The following is a 20706-nucleotide window of genomic DNA, read 5'->3' on the forward strand; positions in this document are numbered from 1 at the left end:
TTCAGTTTTTCACATAGTTTTTGAGAGGTAAAAATGACCGATTTCGCAATTTTTCAATTTTTAATCGCTTATATGTCAAAAACTATAATTTTTAGAGAAAAGCCACTAAAGACCTTTTCTGTTTGGAATGATCCAAAAAACCTAAAAAAAACTTTTTTCGATGCAAAAAAAAATAATTTTAGGAAAAAAACAAAAAAGACGTTTAAAAAATTTTTGACCACCTTTTGGTCCTGGCAACATGCAAATTTGTTAAAAGGAGTCCTTTTTGAGTAAGATTGTGCAAAAAATCCGAATTAGAATATTTTTCCTAGCGGATGCGCAGTGGCTTTCTGGACTATGTTATTTTGTCTATACAGGTTAATTGATTAGTAGGGTAAAGCTCAATAGCTCCGCTATAGTAATAGATAGCAATGAAAGTTAATAACAAAAATTTTAGCCACCTTTGAGCTTCACATTAAAAAATTAGTTAGAATGTTACAGGGTGTTTGATAACACAGTGGCAGACCAAACTTATGTTTTTTTTTAATGGAATACCCTATATTTTATTTTAAATTCGAAATCCTGTTAACTTCTCCATCACAAAAATATAAAGGTTTGTTATGTTATACAGGGTATTTACAAAGTTATAACCAATTTCATATGAAAATCGTAACAAGTTCAACTCCCTGTATAAATAAAAATAAGCAAAACAACAATGGTTTATTAATGCCTTATTTTTTAACGTATTGTCAAAATTTTCAAGAATGGTCGATATTGCTAATTTTCTTTATATCAAATACGCCTAATACGCCATAAATAATTATGTACGCCTAAAAACGATCATTCGAACACATCGAAATACACTTTGTATTCTATTTTTCACCTCATCCCTTGTTGTTGGAGGTATTTTATAAACTTCATTATTAACGTAACCTCAAAAAAATCAGTCCAGTTTGTTAAATTCTGGTGATTTGGGTGGCCACGCTACTGGTCCATTGAAAAATGAAAATATCTCGAAAACTAATAAATTTAGACATAGGGAATGTTATATAAAAATTAAAGTACGTTAATGTTACTTTTCAATAATGATATAAAATACGGAGTGTTCCATTTAACATTACTGAGAAAATAATGTACTTGCGTTTCGACTCACCCTGTATTTGATATAAAGAAAATTAGCAATATCAATAATTTAAAAAATTTTGACAATAAATAAAAAATATGGCATTAATAAACCATTACTGTTGTGCTTATTTTTATTTATACAGGGAGTTGAACTTGTTACAATTTTCATACAAAATTGGTTATAACTTTGTAAATACCCTGTATAACATTACAAACCTTTATATTTTTGTGATGGAGAAGTTAACAGGATTTGGAATATAAAATAAAATATAGGGTGTTCTATTTAAAAAAAAAAACATAAATTAGGTCTGCCACTGTGTTATCGAACACCCTGTAACATTCTAACTAATTTTGTAATGTGGAGCTTAAAGGTGGCTAAAATTTTTGTTATTAACTTTTATTGCTATCTATTACTATAGCGGAGCTATTGAGCTTTACCCTACTAATCAATCACCCTGTATAATAATTAGATTCTAGTTTGTGACGGTACTCAGATAAAACTAACTTCAATATTATTTTTTGGATATTTTAGTTCCTTTTTAATGGGAAGAAAGAGAGTCTGATCAGTGCATAGAGGGTTTAATGAATATTGCTATGTACAAAATATATACAAAATACTATATGTACAAAAATTACCTATTGTTAATTATTTTAATTAATTTTTTAATTACTTAAATCTTGAAATATGATATTCTAAAAAATGTTGCTAAATAAAATTTACTATTTTTGTAACAGGAGAATTCAGTGTAATTGGCAGATGCAAATTTAAGGACGTCAGTTCACAATATATTTTCACTAGTAATACCACTAGAGGTCAAATTATTTCCGGAAATTTTCTAAAAATATTCATGATCAAAAAAAAATTTCCGGATATTAATTTGACTTCGCGTGGTATTCGGTAAGAAAATTCCACACCAAATTTGCATTTGAAAATCCAAAGCTGCATGAACAGATTAATAGCGCGCCATAGCTTTGTCAGCAATTATTTAGGCTTTCAAATTCGTAATTTCTACTCATTGTAGTTGCATGGGAATACCATTTCAAGATAGAAAATAGTATATTCTTCAATTTTACATAAGTTTTGAGTAACTACAAGTGATAGAAAATTATTTTTTGGCGTTTTTAAAACTAAACTACGCAAAATTGAAAGTACTGAATGGGAAAAAGGTAAATAAATTAGTGTCTAAATATTATATATATTTTATTAGACATAGAAACTTAATTGAAAACATTCAAAGTCCTGCATTTTCGCCATTAAGAAGAAAGGAGGTGTCCGAAGAATATAGAAAACATATTAGCTTTGTAACTAAAATGAATCAAAACTAAATTATGTAAACAAATAAAAACCAGTCTGTCAAAAATGTTCTGTTATTGTAAACGTCAAAAAATTTCCACTATAATTCGCTGTTGGGTACCCCACGAGCAAAAAATTTCCGATAAAATACCTCCGTTGCCATGGTGATCTGTCACAATAACGTATTTTGATTGGTTCAAAATTACAGGTGTGGAATTTTCATAAAAATTTTTTTGCGTGAAATAACAAATATATATATTATTTTATTATTTTTATATTATTATTATTATATATTATTTTTATTATATACGCTATATTATTTTTATTAAAAAATATTATACACGTATTCGTAGATCTCGGCAACATGTTGAATGTTTAGCATATAAATAAAATATTTTCACTAAACACAAACAATACTATTTCACTTTTTATCTGCTAAAAAAATATTTCGTTGATCTAAAACTCACTATATACAGTGTGTCTGCGTAACTGCGGAACCATATGGGAAACTTGTTTAATATCAATTTTACGAAAAAAAGTTATTCTTTATAAAGTGCTCTGTATAGTCCAAATCCTAAGACGCAATTATCAGATATCAAATTTTATCAACAGTATACGAGGTATGACAACAAATATGAATTTCGCTCAAGAGTAAAGTGCCTTTATATTTTACAAAATCGAAAATTGTCATTGAGAAAATCTGTTTGTAATTAAAAATTATGTTATAATCTGCACTTACACTCTTCTAATTGAAAAAAAAAATTTCAAAATTTTCGCCAAATCACGGACACCCAACATCATTTTTATTTCTGATAGCTCCGTTATTATTAATTTTACGAAAAAAAGTTATGCTTAATAAAACGTTCCGCATAGTCTGACAACTAAAATAAAATTATAAGATATTAAATTTTGTCAAGTTTATACGAGGTATGTCAAAAATATGAATTTCGCTGAAGAGTAAAGTACCTTTATTTTTCACAATATTAAAATTTGTCATTATAAAAAGTTGTTCACAATTAAAACCTATGTTTCAATATGCAACTGCATCCTTCTAGTTGAAATATTGTGAACTATAAAGGTATTTTAATCTTGAGCGAAATTCATATTTTTTGACATACCTCGTATAAATTGAAAAAAAATTGATATCTTATGATTGACTCTTAGTTTTTTGACTAAACTTCAACTTTTACTTGAAATATAAACGCACTTGACTCTTGAGCGAAATTCATATTTTTTGACATACCTCGTATATTATCGATAAAATTTGATATGTGATGATTGCATCTTAGGTTTTAGACTATGCAGATCACTTCATGAAGAATAACTTTTTTTCGTAAAAGTTATAATAAAAAAGTGTCCCATATGGTTCCAAGTTACGCAGACACACTGTATAACAATTTTTGGGTGACTGGGTGAATTTCGTATAAAAGCTTTATAACTCCTAGATTTTTTGAAATATAAATGCTGATATTTTTCCTAAAGTGAACTGCTTTCTCAAAAATAGTTATTCGAAGATGAGTACAGTGAAACTTCTCCATAATGAATAGGGCTGGATCCCGCGTATGGAAAAAAAGTTGATTAATAGCAAGCTGAAAATTTGTTAATAGCTTAAGGCTGTCGAGTCGGATAAACTTTGATATATGGGAACACTGGAACAGGGGCAGTTTTAATTGTGGAACAGGTTAAAAATTTGGAACGGTCAGACCACGAAAACGGCATATTTATTTTGTCCGACAGAATAAACTTAAACTCTCCGAACAGAGATTAAACTCTCATGCAAAAATCAGACTGCTATTTATCACCAAATGGGCGTTTTAATGACTGGAACATGTAGAATATGTCAAATGACAGGAATTATGACAGGTGATAAATAGCAGTCTGATTTTTGCATGAGAGTTTAATATCTGTTCGGAGAGTTTAAGTCTATTCTGTCGGACAAAATAAATGTGCCGTTTTCGTGGTCTGACCGTTCCAAATTTTTAACCTGTTCCATAATTAAAACTGCCCCTGTTCCAGTGTTCCCATATATCAAAGTTTATCCGACTAGACACCCTTAAGCTATTAACAAATTTTCAGCTTGCTATTAATCAACTTTTTTTTCATACGCGGGATCCAGACCTAGAACACCAACGGGGAAAAATATCTGACTGTTGTGTAGAGTTATCGCCTAATCAATTGAAATAAAAAAGAGGTTTCGATTTGCTTGATCTTTAATTATACATTTTCGTATTTGCTTAAGCATATACACAAATAAAACAAATAAAATACTAATGTAAAAAAGTAGCTATTATTTCTTCAAAAAATTTCATTTTTTTGGTTTGTTTTTTGTATTGAACATTATTTTTCACAATTTTTGTCTCAACATTTAGAATTACATCATATATTTTTAGTCTTGCATCACCTTTATAATATAAAAAAAAGTGTCGTAATTTTAGGTAAGTATCATCTAAATTACTTACAGTTGTAGTAAATTCTAATTTATCGCCACTCTCATTGTCGAAAACATTGGACACATGTTCGTTTTCTTTAAAATCACTAACACAACTAGCTAAGCTTCTTCAGGATTTTCAGTGATTTTCAAAAGATTGACAATGGCAAATCGTCTTCCAGGTCTTGTAGCTCCAGCTTTTCCACAATTTCTTCTCCATTACTATCGTTTTTTGAAAAACACCTAAATGCCCTAAAAAACCTAATGCACAATTTTTAATTGTTTTAGTTGAAACGGGTCTCCATGCTTCCACAATCAAAATTAAGGTGTTAGCAATCGTATGGATTTCTCCAGTTCAGCCGTTGATAAAGAACATTCTATAGATTATCACATTCTTATCATCAAAAACTTTCTATAGAGGGATTTAAAGTTTTTAATTATCCTTAGGGCCTAACGGTTGACAATGTGCTGTAGTATTACGTTATGTTAGATAACTGATTATCCGAATGGGATGTTGCGTTATCTAGGAATAAGATAATTTTTCTTTTTTGACGTTACATTTTTCTGTCAAATTTGTGCATCCAATCTGTCATGATATTTCTGGTCATCCAGGCTTTCTTGTTGTATTATTGGATATCAAATGTGACACAATTATTATACATTGCAGAAGATCGAGAAGCCTTCGAAATGGTGATCACCAACGTCGGATAATTCTGATATAAAAAATTATAGCAAGTGAAGAAGAAGACAAAAGTATTATAAACGTAAGTGTAAATTGTGCAATTGTGTCAATAACCATTATATTAGCAATCGAGATACATATTTCGAAATGATAAATCTTTCCAATTAGTCATTTTATTCACTATGTATTTTTGGTATGATGATAAATATTATATCTACAGGGCCCCCGCTACCATATGTGCAAAGTGTGCAATGCACACGGGCGCCATCCTCTAGGGGAGCCAGAACCCGGGGTCAAAAATTGCAAAAAAAAACAAAAATTAATTTTAAAATAAAAGTTGAGAAATTAGATACGATTAGATATAAATACACACGAAATTTTATTAGTATATCATCCAGTTACTGCCGATTCACATTTGCAAGAAAACATGTCGGAAATCAGGCATTTTAATTTATTTTTTTAAGATTTTATTCTGTTTGTTTCATGTTGATATTTTAGTCTACAAATTTTAGTCCATTTACTCACGGTTTTTGCTGTGGATTCTAAAGAACCGCTTATATTGACATGAAATTTGTCATATACATAGCTAACAAGAAAAGGAGTGATATTGTGCCGACGCGTCGGCGACGTGTGTTTTTGTCCTAGGTGTAAAACGGGTATTCTCAGGGGAATACGCCAGAGAATACCTGGTGGTATTATCGGGGATGAAAAAACATACGTTCAAAATAAGTCCAGAATTGGATAAACTGACTAATTCTAAGCAACTTTTGTTTATAGAGATTTTCGCCAAGTCAATACTTTTGGAGTTATTTGCGAGTGAATATGTTCATTTTTCAACAAAAAACCCCGTTTTTAGACGGTTTTTCGCAAATAACTCAAAAACTAATTATTTTATCGAAAAATATACTCTTAGCAAAATATTTCTTACAAAAAAGTGAAAAAAATAATTTATATATGAAGTCTGCAAACCCAGTAGAAATAGAGTTGTAGCTAATGAAAAATGGGTTCTTATTCGTCAAATGCCAAATCTAATATTTCAACGTAAGATAACCAAAAAATTAAGCAGTTTTCGGGGAAAACTCATTACAACTTCTTTAAAGGGTTTAAAAACTTGATTTTTGATTTAAAAAAAATTCTAGCAACAAGAGCATGCAACAAGCAACCTTTTTTGGCAAAAAAAATCGTAAAAGTCACCCCTAATTAGCATTCCAATTGAAATTAATCGTTACCGCTTTACCATTTACTTTTATAATATGTATTATTTTTATGATTTGTAAGTTTCATCGGTTTAAAGCACTCATTTTTGAAAAAATTTGGAAAAAATGGTAAAATTTTTTTTAATCTTGAAAAAATTCCTTTTTTCCTGATAATTTAAAAATTATTGGTGATACCAAAAAATCTCAAGCAGTAAAAAAATGTAGGTTTTGCTTTTCTGAATATTTTGGATTTTTTGTTTTCCTGTAAGACAAAACGTGGTTAAGGTATGGCTGTTCAAAGTTTGCATACACTCGTGATTAGTGAATCGTTCAAGCCCTTTTAAGTACAGCCTTTTCAAAAATAAGCACTTTAAACCAATGAAGCTTAAGATCACATAAACCATACATAAGTAAAGTAACTTGTGGTGAAGCTGTAACGACTAATTTCATTTGGAATGCTAATTAGGGGGTGATTTTCACGATTTTATTTTTTACAAAAAAGGTAAAATATTATTTTGAGCGTAACTTACTTTTGATGTTAAAAAAAACAAAAATATAGCTTCTTTTAAACATTTTAAAAAGTTATAATGAGTTTTCCCTGATAAGTGCTTGATTTTTTGGTTATTTCACGTTGAAATATTCGTTTTGGAATTTGACGAATAAGATCTTCCTTTTCATGAGCTACAACTCTGCTTCTGAGACTGCAGATTTCATATATATAGGAACTTACACTAATTTTTTCACATTTTCATAAGCTATATTTTTTTAGTTAAAATAATTGAAAAAACATGTTTTTTTATGAAAATGAACATATTTATTCGCAAATAACTTGAATAGTATTGAAAATTATTGACTTAGTGAAAAAACTTTATAGTTGTTTAAAATTAATCTTTTTATCCAATTCCGTACTTTTTTGAACGTATGTTTTTTCACTCCCAAGAAGGGGTGAAACTAATATTCAGGACAAAAGCACACATCGGCACCATATCACTTTTTTCTTTGACATGTTAGCTATGTGTATGCCAAATGTCATGTCAATCCAAGCGGTTCTTAAAATTCGGAGGCTTTACAATATTTTATCTTGAGTGAATGGACTATAAATATGACTTCTAAAGTTCAGTTTTTTGTTTTATTTCAAGCACCTACCTACCTTCAAAAAATAAATAAAAAACATGATCCAAAATGCCTTAAGGGGTGCCAAAATGCTTTTTTGCACACATGCGTTAGTAAGCCTTACGGGGGCCCTGTATATCTATATTGGTAGAGTTTTATTATACATATTTATTTTCTTTGATACAACTAATTCCCAATGGTCCTTTAATATACTTACTGCTAACATTAGTATTTAAAACGTGTTAAGCATCATTGAGTTTAACTCTAAAATAAAATTAATGACCGAGCGACAGAAATAATCAATTTTCGTTAGTTTTCGAGGCAATTTCTAATTTGACCCAAACCCCTGGGATACGTCATTGGCCATAGGGTGTAAGCCTGGTAACACCAGAAAAGAATTAGATCCACTGGAGGGAGTAATTGGGCTTCTGCATGGGGGCCGGAGGATGTGTCCTGAATATCTTATTGCCGAGGCTTTTTAGAAATGAAGACTTATGTACCGCTGTTCGCTGTGCGCCGCGCTTGCAAAAAAAACGAGAACGGGCCCTGAATATCAACCCGTTTTGCGATGACTTTTGCGCTTCTTTTTCGCCTTCCCGGGAAAAAACTCCTAATGGAAAAGTGAAAATGTATTTATTGCTTATTGCGGGAAGTTGGAAGAGTGCGGTGAAGCTTGTTTCTAAACAGAAAAAATGATACAACCTGGATTTTTTATATAAGTAAAATATTTTTGAATCAGTGTTCAAACTAAATTAATGTTTATGGATTTCGATACGTAAAGGGTTCACGTATAAAGATATTGTAGTCGATTTAGTTGAAAAGTAATATAGGAAACAAAAATTGTCAGTTATGTGTTAAGCTTAACTGATATAGTTGTTCCATTATATCTTTGCACAAACGTCATCATTCATTTGCAAATAAGTTAAATCAAAACGTTAAATGAAACGTATGTCGATATGTAATATCATTGATATACAGAGAGAGTCTGTAAAGTGGAATAAATTCAAAATCTCAAATACTAATTGTTTTTTTGGAAAATGCTCAGACCCGTCGATTAGTATTTCAAATTGTCCTTTTTGACATTCAATAATAATGTATACAGGGTGTCCCAATTTAAAGATATGACGTCATCGTCGATTTTCTTAAATGGCAACACTGTCATTTTGATAGCTAATTTGATAGGGTTTGTAAAGTTATACATAACTGCAAAATATCAAATTTTTATTCTCTACCATTTACAAGATAAGAGAAAATAACAAAGTTATATCTGTAATTTGGAATATATTCAATAATTAAAATACTAACTGTTTTTTTGAAAAATGCTCAGACCCGTCGATTAGTACATCAAATTGTCCTTTTTGACATATAATAATAATGTATACAGGGTGTCCCAATTTAGAGATATGACGTCATCGTTGATTTTCTTAAATGGCAACACTGTCATTTTGATAGCTATTTTGATAGGGTGTGTAAAGTTATACACAACTGCAAAATTTCAAATTTGTATTCTCTACCATTTAGATGATAATAAAAAATAACAAAGTTATGAAAAAGAAGTAATCAACTAATAATTGAATTTAATTATTTCAATAAATTAAGCAAAAACTCATAATGTTGCCCTCAATTATTGTCAAATTGTCAATGGGCAACGTTATGAGCATTTGCTTAATTGAAATAAATAAAATCAATTATTATTTGATTACTTCTTGTTCTTCATAACTTTGTTATTTTTTATTATCTTGTAAATGGTAGGGAATAAAATTTTGAAATTTTTCAGATCTGTATAACTTTACACACGCTATCAAAATAGCTATCAAAATGATAGTGTTGCCATTTAAGAAAATCAACGATGACGTCATATCTCTAAATTGGGACACCCTGTATACATTATTATTATATGTCAAAAATGACAATTTGATATACTAATCGACGGGTCTGAGCATTTTTCAAAAAAATAGTTAGTATTTTAATTATTGAATATATTCCAAATTACAGATATAACTTTGTTATTTTGTATTATCTTGTAAATGGTAGAGAATAAAAATTTGATATTTTGCAGTTATGTATAACTTTACAAACCCTATCAAATTAGCTATCAAAATGACAGTGTTGCCATTTAAGAAAATCGACGATGACGTCATATCTCTAAATTGGGACACCCTGTATACATTTTTATTGAATGTCAAAAAGGACAATTTGAAATACTAATCGACGGGTCTGAGCATTTTCCAAAAAAACAATTAGTATTTGAGATATTGAATTTATTCCACTTTACAGACTCTCTCTGTATACTGTCAATGTAATAATTAGGAAATGTCTATTATCGGTGGACGTATTTATATAAAGTTATATTGTACATTTATATTTAACTATAACTTTATAAAATAAACACAACAAATGCCCTAATATTACTGTGAGTGCATAGAAGTTAAGTGATATTGCAAAGTAATGTGTGGAAAATAAGCTACATATTCCTAAGCGCACTCGTACACCAAAGCAATATCCTACAGAAATCGCATATAACATACATTGCGGCAAGATATCCTAATATCCTTAAAATTTTAATATTAATTCTAATATTGATAATATTAAAAGTAAAACTTTCGTTAGTCTTTAGCAGGTGCCGCCACGGCATCCATGCCATAATAATCTTTCGTTTGTAGATCGAGGCTGACGGCCAGAATTTTGGTGGTTCAGAGAGAATCAAATAATATGTGCTCTCTGAAGAAACTCTAACAAGAGTTGAAACTAGTTAGAGCACTTTTGGCGATTTTTGAACTAACTAAAGCAAGACTGCTCTTGTTTCGATTCACAACGAAATGATTATTTATTAAATTAAAATTTGTTTTTAATTTATTAATTAGATATGATTAATAATTATTAATTAGCTCCATGCGTGACAGGCTTAACAGATAAATTTCTATGAAGGCTTTAAAAATATGAGATTATTTGGCCGCGTCCGTATTATACAGGTGGTCGTAAATACCAGATCATAAATAATTGGTTTGGAGAATTTTGAAATTGGCCGTTAGTACTGGTCAGTGTGCTGCTATAAAGAGTGTTGTTAAGTGAAGTTATACGTTAAAAGCTGATTGGCTCCGCCATTTTCAGGTTTTATTTCCGTTTTAATGTGGAAGGGGGCTAAACAGATGATTGGTGTTTTGTTGTTTATTTTGTGTTTACTCTGGTTTAATCTCACTTTAGTTGAAAATAATTCACTAGACATACTAATAACATTATATTAACAAGTAATTCAAGAACTTGAGGACCTGGTTTGCCATATGCACTACAAGGCTTTTCAACGCAGCAGCTGATAAGAATATCATTACCAGAATGATTGCCAACATTTGCAACGGATAGGCACTAGAACGAGAGCAAGTAATTGGACTTCGTAAGTCCTAGTTTTTCGCCGAAAGTGATCGAAAATAGAGCCGGAAGTCGATATTTGAACTCTTCGTGTAACTTTGCGTTGATTGATATACGATTTGACTAATTTGGCGTCATTTTTACTAAACTTTCGGTCATAATTGTTTAAGCGGAAATGACTATAAAACCGGAACTAAAGATTCAAGCTCGACTTTTCAGTACGCTTTGATTAATATGTCACGTGCACTATTTCTGGGACTATATGGCACTTCCGGTTAGAACTTTTTAACAGGAAATTATATAAATACCAAAAGTAAACATTGGTTCTCATTTTGCTTCGAATAATATATCGCTTATACTATTTAGGTGACTTTAAAACTGTACATCCGGTCGCATTTCTAAAACCGGAAGTACTAGGTCAAATTTCTCACATTTAGTACCATCCTTGGATCATAGGCTTTCATTCGATACCTCATTTGTCGTTCTACCTGGTATAATAATAGGAGTTATAAGTATATTCTATATATACTATAAGTATATATAAGGAGAGTTATATAAGAGGAGTTATAATAATATAAAAGGAGGTGTATAATAATATAAAAATAATGATAATTAAAAAATACGTACGCCTTTTCTGCGCTTAGCTACTCATTTGGTATTATTAGGTGGTCAAAAACCGACATAGAAAGTCTTCAGCGGAAAGCAAGAACGTTTCTCACAAAGGCACAAAACCATCATCCGCGCAGTGTAGTAGAGAGAAAACATTACCGCGGTATCTAGGGGGAAGAGGACTCATGGATATAGGTGAGCAATTGGATAAACAAGTGGCTAACTTAAGAACTTATTTTCAGGCGCAGGCTGAAACTTCTACTTTACATCGTGCAATCTGCGCAGTAGATGGGGAACAAGAAATGCGCATAAATCACCTATCTAAGGACGAAAAAATGCGCACCTGGATGGGTAAACCACGGCATGGACGGCATCTCAATGGGGTCAACCAAGAATATGTCGACAATAGAGCGTCGAACTATTGGTTGGTATAAGGACATGGATGGCAAGCCCAAGAATCCATCCAACATACATACGAGATTAAATATCTAGGTATAATAATTGATAAACATTTACGATGGAACACCCAAGCAAATAATATAGTAAATAAATTAAGAGGACCCTTATCAAGATTTAAATTTTTAAAACAATTTTTAGGAATAACTCATTTGCGAATTCTTTATTATGCACTTATACAATCTCAACTTACATATGGCCTTTTAGGATGGGGTGGAATACGCAATAGTTACTTGCATTCTATAAATATTATTCAGAAATGGCTAATTAGAATTATATAGGGGAAAAATTTAAGATCTTCTACTGAGCTGTTATATAACGAAAGTAAATTTTTAAATGTACGTAAATTATTCTGTTATAAAGCCCTTATACAGATACATAAAAAAAAGATAATATTAAATTTTAACAGTCATGCCCACCAAACTAGATATATAAAACATAATACAATTCTACCAAAATGTAATAAATCGATCCTCCAAAGATATGTTGGTTACATAGTGCCGAAATTGTACAATTTGCTACCGGATAATTTAAAACAGTTTAAAAATTATAAAAAACATAGGTATAAATATGAAATTAAACAATGGATTGGGAACAAATCAATAAAATTCTGCGAAGAACTTAATTATGGACAATTGTAATAAATAAACTTAAATAAGAAATAAAAAATTGTATCGAAAATAAAAATTGTATCTAAATAGATTTTTATTATCAACTGCAACATTCCTTGAATTATTGATGGCCACATTTATATCGCAAATTATATTAAAATTATTATATTTTTATTTTTTCTTGATTAATGTTAGAGTTTTTAGTATTATTATAAATTTCCATATAACTGTATACATTTATACATTTGTTAAATATTTTTTATGTTTGTTTATATTTGTAAATTAGTATATTATATTTTTAAGTCTCACGCACAAGGGGTGCTACTTTTGTATGTATATTATTAGTAATATATATACAAGGTAGCTCAACTTCAGTGAGTTATTTATGTTTATTTAGGTAGTACTCATTATGCTTTTTATTTTTTTGTAAATCTTTATTGTTATTCCTAAATAAACATTATTATTATTATTAAAACATCTTACCGGGGGCTGCCAGGCGTTTGTCGGAACTGATTATAAAGAACGCCACGACTCGGTAGGAAAAATTCTCCACCAAGAACTAGCTAGCAAACCTGGACTTCTCCAAACCGACCATCTTCTTTATTATCAGTACGTACCTGATAGAATGCTTGAAAACGACAACTACAAGCTATACTGGGATCGCACTGTGCTCACAGACCAAACAGTGGCAAACAGTAGACCGGATCTCATACTAGTTATTTAATAAACTTACTAGGCAAACAACATTAATAGAGGTGGCGATACCTAACAACAATAATCTGCGTGTTAAGCACAACGAAAAAATCGCCAAGTATAGAGATCTCGAAATACAAATAAGGAGACAATGGAGAATGGAAAGTACCCAGACAGTACCTATTATTATTTTTACTACTGGAGTCATTCCAAAGAACCTCATAGAAAACATCAAAAAGCTGGGTCTAAATGAACATCTGTATTGACTATGCAGAAAGCAGTGTACAAGACTATGCAGTATCTGGGATGAGTAAATTTTCCCCTTAGAGGGAGTGTGGGCCGTATGGCTAAGTCTGGGATTAAAAAATAGTATGAAAATAATTAAAACATAAATTTGAATAAAATTTTTGCAATGTTATCTATCTATATAACCTCAATCTTATTTTTACAACTGACAGTTATGTAACATTTATATTTTCGTGACTTCAGTCACGCGACTAGGGCAATAAATGCATAGACATATTAAGGGCAGACAAGGTATACTGAGCAAAAAAGCCTAACGCGGGAGCAGTGGATCCGTGGTCTGACTATCTCTTTTTACAAAGCGATCCCGCGCATGTGACAGACAAAGATGGCTAGACCACTCAATCCTTAACCCTTAACTTGGCGGTGTGTACTCCAGGATACGTTGTTTATTATAATTAATTTCTCTATATATACGTAATATATACTTTTAACATAAAAGAAATCCAAACAAGCTGCTACGAACATAAAATGGTTTTATATGCACTATTCATAGATTTTAAGCAGGCCTATGACAAAATTAATAGGAAAAAAATGTATGAAGCCCTACGGCAAATGGAAATACCAGAAAAGCTAATCAAGTTAATAAGAATTACCTTAAATATGACATCTAACGAAATAGTGTGGAACAGTCACAAATCGGAAGAGTTTATAGTCAAAAAAGGACTTAGACAAGGTGACCCTCTATCAACTGTGTTATTTAACCTAGTTTTGGAAACAATTGTAAGGAACAGCAGAATAGAAACACAAGAAACGATCTACCGTAACGAACATCAATGCATGGCCTACGCCGACGACCTTACACTGCTAGCAAAAACTAATACCGAATTAAAGAAAATCATGAGAAGATTAGTCAGAGAGGCAAAAAAATTCGGCCTAGAAATAAATGAAGAAAAGACGAAATATATGGTGCTAGGCAACACAGAAAGAGAACCAGTAGATATGCTAAAGTTAACAGCGTTCGATGGAAAAGAATATAAATTTAAACGAGTAAATCACTTTACATATCTAGGTGCCATTATAGATGAAAAAGGACACGAGCAAAACGAACTAAAGCACAGGATAGCTAAAGGTAACCGAAAGGTCGGCAGTTTAAAAAAATTATTAAAGTCAAATTACGTATCAAGAAAGACGAAAATTAGAATATACCAAACTGTAATAAGAGCAACAGTCACCTACGGATGTGAAACATGGGTACTAAACAAAACAGAAGAAGAAATGATAGAGAGATGGGAACGCAAGGTACTGAGGACTATTTTCGGGGGAAAAATACGGCAGATGGTTGGCAAAGAAGAACTAATGAAGAATTAAGGATGCTTTACAAGGAACCAACTATAACAAGATACACAAAGGCACAAAGAATCAGGTGGGCAGGTCATGTCGAGAGGATGGATAGGTCAAGAATGCCAAAGAAGATACTATTAAGAAAACCAGTTGGGACAAGGAGACGAGGTAGACCAAGAAAAAGATGGCACGAAAAGTTTCAAGAAGATATAGGATCGATGGAAATTACAGACTGGAAAGAGAAAGCGAAAAACAGGATACAGTGGAGAAACATAGTGCAGCAATTTTTACATAGTCATTAAATCAAATTATATAATAAATATTATATAATAAATATTAACATTAGTATATATTGTTATTTGTATTATGTAAAATTGTTATTGTTAAGTTGTAAAGCCCTAGGCCTCCAAGGTCTGTAGAGCATGTTAAATAAAAAAAAATATATACGTAAAGTTGCCGCGAGATTTTAAAAGTACCCTCTCCACAAAGTATTCGCCTAACCAATAAATTAATTTGAATGTCATACACAGAGATTTCCACCAATGAGAGAGCGTTTTATGTAAGCGTGCTAAAAATGGCTTCCAAAAAAGGTGTTAGTTTGTGTCATTCGGAAAGTAAATTCAATTTTTAAATGTTTTAAGTTATTATATGAATTGGTAAACTATAGTTCTAGATAAATAGGCCTGCAACAAACAATCGTATAAAATAATATTCAGGATTTGTTTATAAACAAACAGATAGGATCACTTTGAAAAGTAGTATCTCTGAAAATACATTGCCAGGTTAGCGGCAATTTAGATAGTATCCTTGAATATACATTGGCAGGTACTGATGAAAATTGAATGAGTATCTTTTTGGATACATCACCCGGTATATGGACAAATACTAACTGTTTCTTATTAGCTACTTTGCCCATTAGAGAATTAACAGAAAAGTGATAAAAACATTTGGTATATTATGTTGTAATGATTTATCGTATGTTCTTATCTACTCCAAAAGCTTGTATGTATGTCCCAGCTTGTATGTATGAATCATATATGTATGTCCCGTGAATATTTCTTGAAAGTATTTGTATAAAAAAATGTTACAGTATGTTATCATATTATCAAATTCTATTTTTTACATATTAGGTATATACAGTGCGACTATAAATAACTAAGTAACGCATAAATTCATTAGATATTATCTAAATAAACATAGACATTCCCGAAACATATCGATTTTTATTTTTAAATTACGATTTTTTGGCATAATACTAGTGACGTCATCCATCTGGCCGTGATGACATTATCGATGACACCGAAAAAGAAGATTCGTAGTCACGTCATATATTCGTAGAATATACCTGGAGAAGATGTCAGAAGAGATCTTTTCGGACACTTTCCAACTTTTACAACCAAAGGACGATGCCAAAACTGTTGCAAAGGACAAACAGCAATGAGTTGTACAAAATGTAGGGCGAGATTATGTTTGACGGAATCCCGTAATTGTTTTTATGATTTTCATAATAACTAAATTTTGTAATTTTTTATACTTATAATTACTTTCTACTTTTATTTTTTGAGTGTTCCAAGTTTTATTTGAAGTTTTGAATTTAAGTTTTAAAAATAAATGTTTGATCATCATTGTAGTTTATTTATAATTTATAAATGTACATGATTATATATTAATTAATACAATACTATGTGTATGGTTGAAACCCCTACACAAAAAGCCATCTATTCATAATTATTGAAGTAACACAAAATTCCACAAAATAAAATGACAACATTAAACAAATCTACAAATGTTTCGCTAAAAGTCTTGAAAATTCTAAAGACTTTTAGCGGAACAATTTATTGTAGATTTGTTTATTGTTTTCATTATATTTTGTGGAATTTTGATAATTTTGCTTTAATTCAATGACCCAATAATATTTAATATATTGGTCCAAACTACAAATATACATCTTGGCAATGTATCTTTCTAGATACGAAGGTATTTTTTTAATAACCTGGCAATGTATCTATGGGGCATCAGTACTTGTTTTATAGTGTTCCTGGCAATGTGTCTTGCGAGGTACATTGTAATGTACGGTACGCCTAGTAGTGTATCTTATGGGATACAATGTCAATAAAATGTCAAAAAATTTAAAATAGAAAAAAAACTGTAATTGACTCTGATAATGGAGCCCTCTAAAAATGACATCCAGTAAGCAAAAACATTTTTCCCTCAGCGGTTATAGGCGCGCCAAGTTAAGGGTTAATATTGGCGTTACACCTTGATGCACAGAGCGGCCCATACCTTGCCTAATCTACTACTTATTATATCTATGAATAAATGGCGCTATTTCCGGGCTTGGCTAAAATTTACCTAGGCACACACTGGTGCAGGTGGCCGATTTTGACAGGTGACCGTTAACACAGGTTTTACTGTATTATACATAGCTTAAAATATCTACTGATTTCTACTGATTTTTTGAAAGCAAAATTACTGAAGAAATAAAAACTGACCTGGCAACCCTGATGTTTTTTGATTTTTTTTTGCTGTTTTAAATAGAAAATAGATTATTATTCTGATAGTCCATTTTTTATTATTATAAGCAGTGGATAGCAGAAGTGCATAAGCAGTAATAATAATTCTACATAAAATATCTTAGTCCATGTGGTGAGATCGCTCCCGTCTGAAAAAATTTCTGATTCGATTTCCTTGTGGATTCCTATTCAAAAATGTCCCCTTTAAACAATGAAGAGTGCCAGACGGAATTTTTGGGCAGAAATTGTTTAAAAAAATTTTTTAAACAAATACAAAAGATCACGTTTTTTGCGCTACCACATATATTTTCAGGGTTTTTGGGTTATTTTAAACAAGAAAGGTATCTTGTAATTTTTCTTAAAAATTGATAGTTTTTGAGTTATAGGCGATTTAAAATCTGAAAAATGCGAAAATACGTATTTTTGAGGCTTAAAAACTCATATTTAAATTGGTATTTTTGAGGTTGCCAGATTCTTAAATTGAAGACTAAACATTCAGCTTCAAGATTCTGAAGAGTGATCGCGTCTAACCTTAATTTATACCGTCGTTTTTTAATTGTTAAATATGCGTGTTTATCCGATTTTTTTGCCGGTGCGGCGAGCTCTATTTCAAAAATCTCCTATTTTCCACCGAAAAATATTTTTTGGAGACTCTTTGGAATATTCTAAATAAAATAAGTTTCTTGAGATTTTTCTCAAAAGTTAATAATTTTAAAGTTATGTAAAAGTGATGTAAAATCCGAAAAATGCCAAATAAACATATTTTTGGATTTTAAAACTATTAACTTTTGAGAAAAATGTCAAGAAACTTATTTTTCTATGGATGCTATAAAATGTGCAACTTCTCTCACTACTTACATACATTCAAAACGAACAATTTCTCAGGCAGTGAGAAAAGTCGGCCATTGCAGTGAGAAATATTTTTTCTCACGGGTTCACCGCTGGTTTACATACATATGATCGCCATTTCCATGGTAACATGCACAATACAAATACAATTATTATTTTTGTCAAACAAAATGTCAAACAACTTGTCAAAACTTATCAAAAATTACCTTTTAAGACTCTTTAACTGTGGATTATAATTTTAAATAAATAAAGTATATAAATATTAAAAATATTAAATACCTATGTGTATGTGTATATATGTATTTTATTTCAATTTAGGCATATAATATATCTAAAAGCACCTAAATTATTTAATTTTGAAGTTTTAACTCTTGCCAAAAACGCATCCATAGAAAAAGTACAGTGTACAACACGAGAGAAAATGACATATTTCTCTCTCGCTCGATTTGTTGGCGCTTGTGAGAAATATGTATTTTTTCTCTCTTGTTGTACAATATACTATTTATTTAGAATGTCCCAAAGAATCTAGAAAATTGGAGATTTTTGAAATCGAGCGAGCCGCACCGACAAAAAAGTCGGATGGACATGCATATTTAACAATTAAAAAACAGCGGTTTAAATTAAGGTTAGACGCAATCACTCTTCAGAATCTTGAAGCTGAATATTTAAACTTCAATTTAAGAATTTGGCAACCTCAAAAATACTAATTTAAATATGAGTTTTTAGGCCTCGAATATACGTATTTTCGCATTTTTCAGATTTGAAATCACCTATAACTCGAAAACTATCAATTTTCGAGAAAATTTACAAGATACTTTTCTTGTTTAGAATGACCCACAAAACTTAAAAATATACGTTCTGGAGCAAAAAAGGTGATCTTTTGTATTTGTTTAAAAAAATTGTTTAAACAATCTCTGTCCAAAGATTCCGCCCGACACCCTGCAGATTTGTTTAAAGGGGACATTTTTTAATAGGAATCCGCAAAGAAACCGAATCAGAAATTTTTCCAGACGGGAGCGGTCTCACCACATGGACTATCTTGCGTAAGTTAAAAACCTTATGTAACATTAAACTTCGGATTTATCAAGCTAACCTCGTATTTTTCGCCGGTTTTAATTCCGAATACCTCGTTTCGAGGAAGACACATGGCGTTCCTGTTGGATTCTGCTAAGTACAGAATGATATGGTAATTTATCCAATTTTATTGACTAGTCGCTTTCGTTTCTTTTGCTTCTCCTCTTCTTTTCTCGCCGAATACAAGTCGGAAATTTTGGTAGAGCAGCTGTTGCCACGATTAATTAAGACATCCATAAATCATGACCACTCTCAGGACGAAATTAAAAATTCCTTCATAATTCTTCCATTAGTAGGAATACGCGGTTTTTTGTATGTACGTGATGAAGGGATGAGGACAATCTGCCGTTGGAGTTTCATTTCCCTGTTTTATTCACTTACAACAGATAAATATGAGATATTTTATTATTTGACTTGGAATAAAACACAGACATATCTTAAGGATATTTGACGTCTAGATTTCCAACTTTTAGATATGTTTTAAAATATGTACCGCGTGTCCCAATAAGAATGGCTCTCGGCCATATCTCAGGAACCGTTTATAGTACAGCTTTGAGAAAACAAAGAATGTGTGTGTACTATGTACGCACGTAAGAAGATATTCTTCTATTATATAATAGGTAATTTAAACGAAGTAAATATACTTAAAAGGTTATTTGATTTTATTTAAAAATCAAACTAACTTTCTTATCTACCACTTTCAAACAATTTTTGTTAAAACAACCAAAAATAAAAAAAAATATGAATCGCCCGGGAATTGAACCCGCAACCTTCCAATCTCAGTGCTAACGCATTTCTAACTACTCCATCGAGGCACTAGAAATAGACATGTAAGTTTCGGATATAATTACACAACACGGCGACATATAGTGTAAAAATTTATGCTTACATAATATTTTATTAATCCAAAAACACAAGAATTATAATAAATAATACATTTCCTAAAACCACTAATATATTCTTTTAATGACTTATTTGCACGGTTACAGATACATACATACCTATCTTGAAATATTAGCAATGAACTACATACTGTCAGTGTGCGCAGGCGCGCGGTAAATGTACAATTTTACCCTCAATCGATTCGCCGCTAAAGAAGAATATCTTCAAAAATATTTATAACAAAAGTCT

The sequence above is a fragment of the Diabrotica virgifera genome, chromosome 4 (genome assembly GCF_917563875.1).
Source record: "Diabrotica virgifera virgifera chromosome 4, PGI_DIABVI_V3a".
Lineage (NCBI taxonomy): Eukaryota > Metazoa > Arthropoda > Insecta > Coleoptera > Chrysomelidae > Diabrotica > Diabrotica virgifera.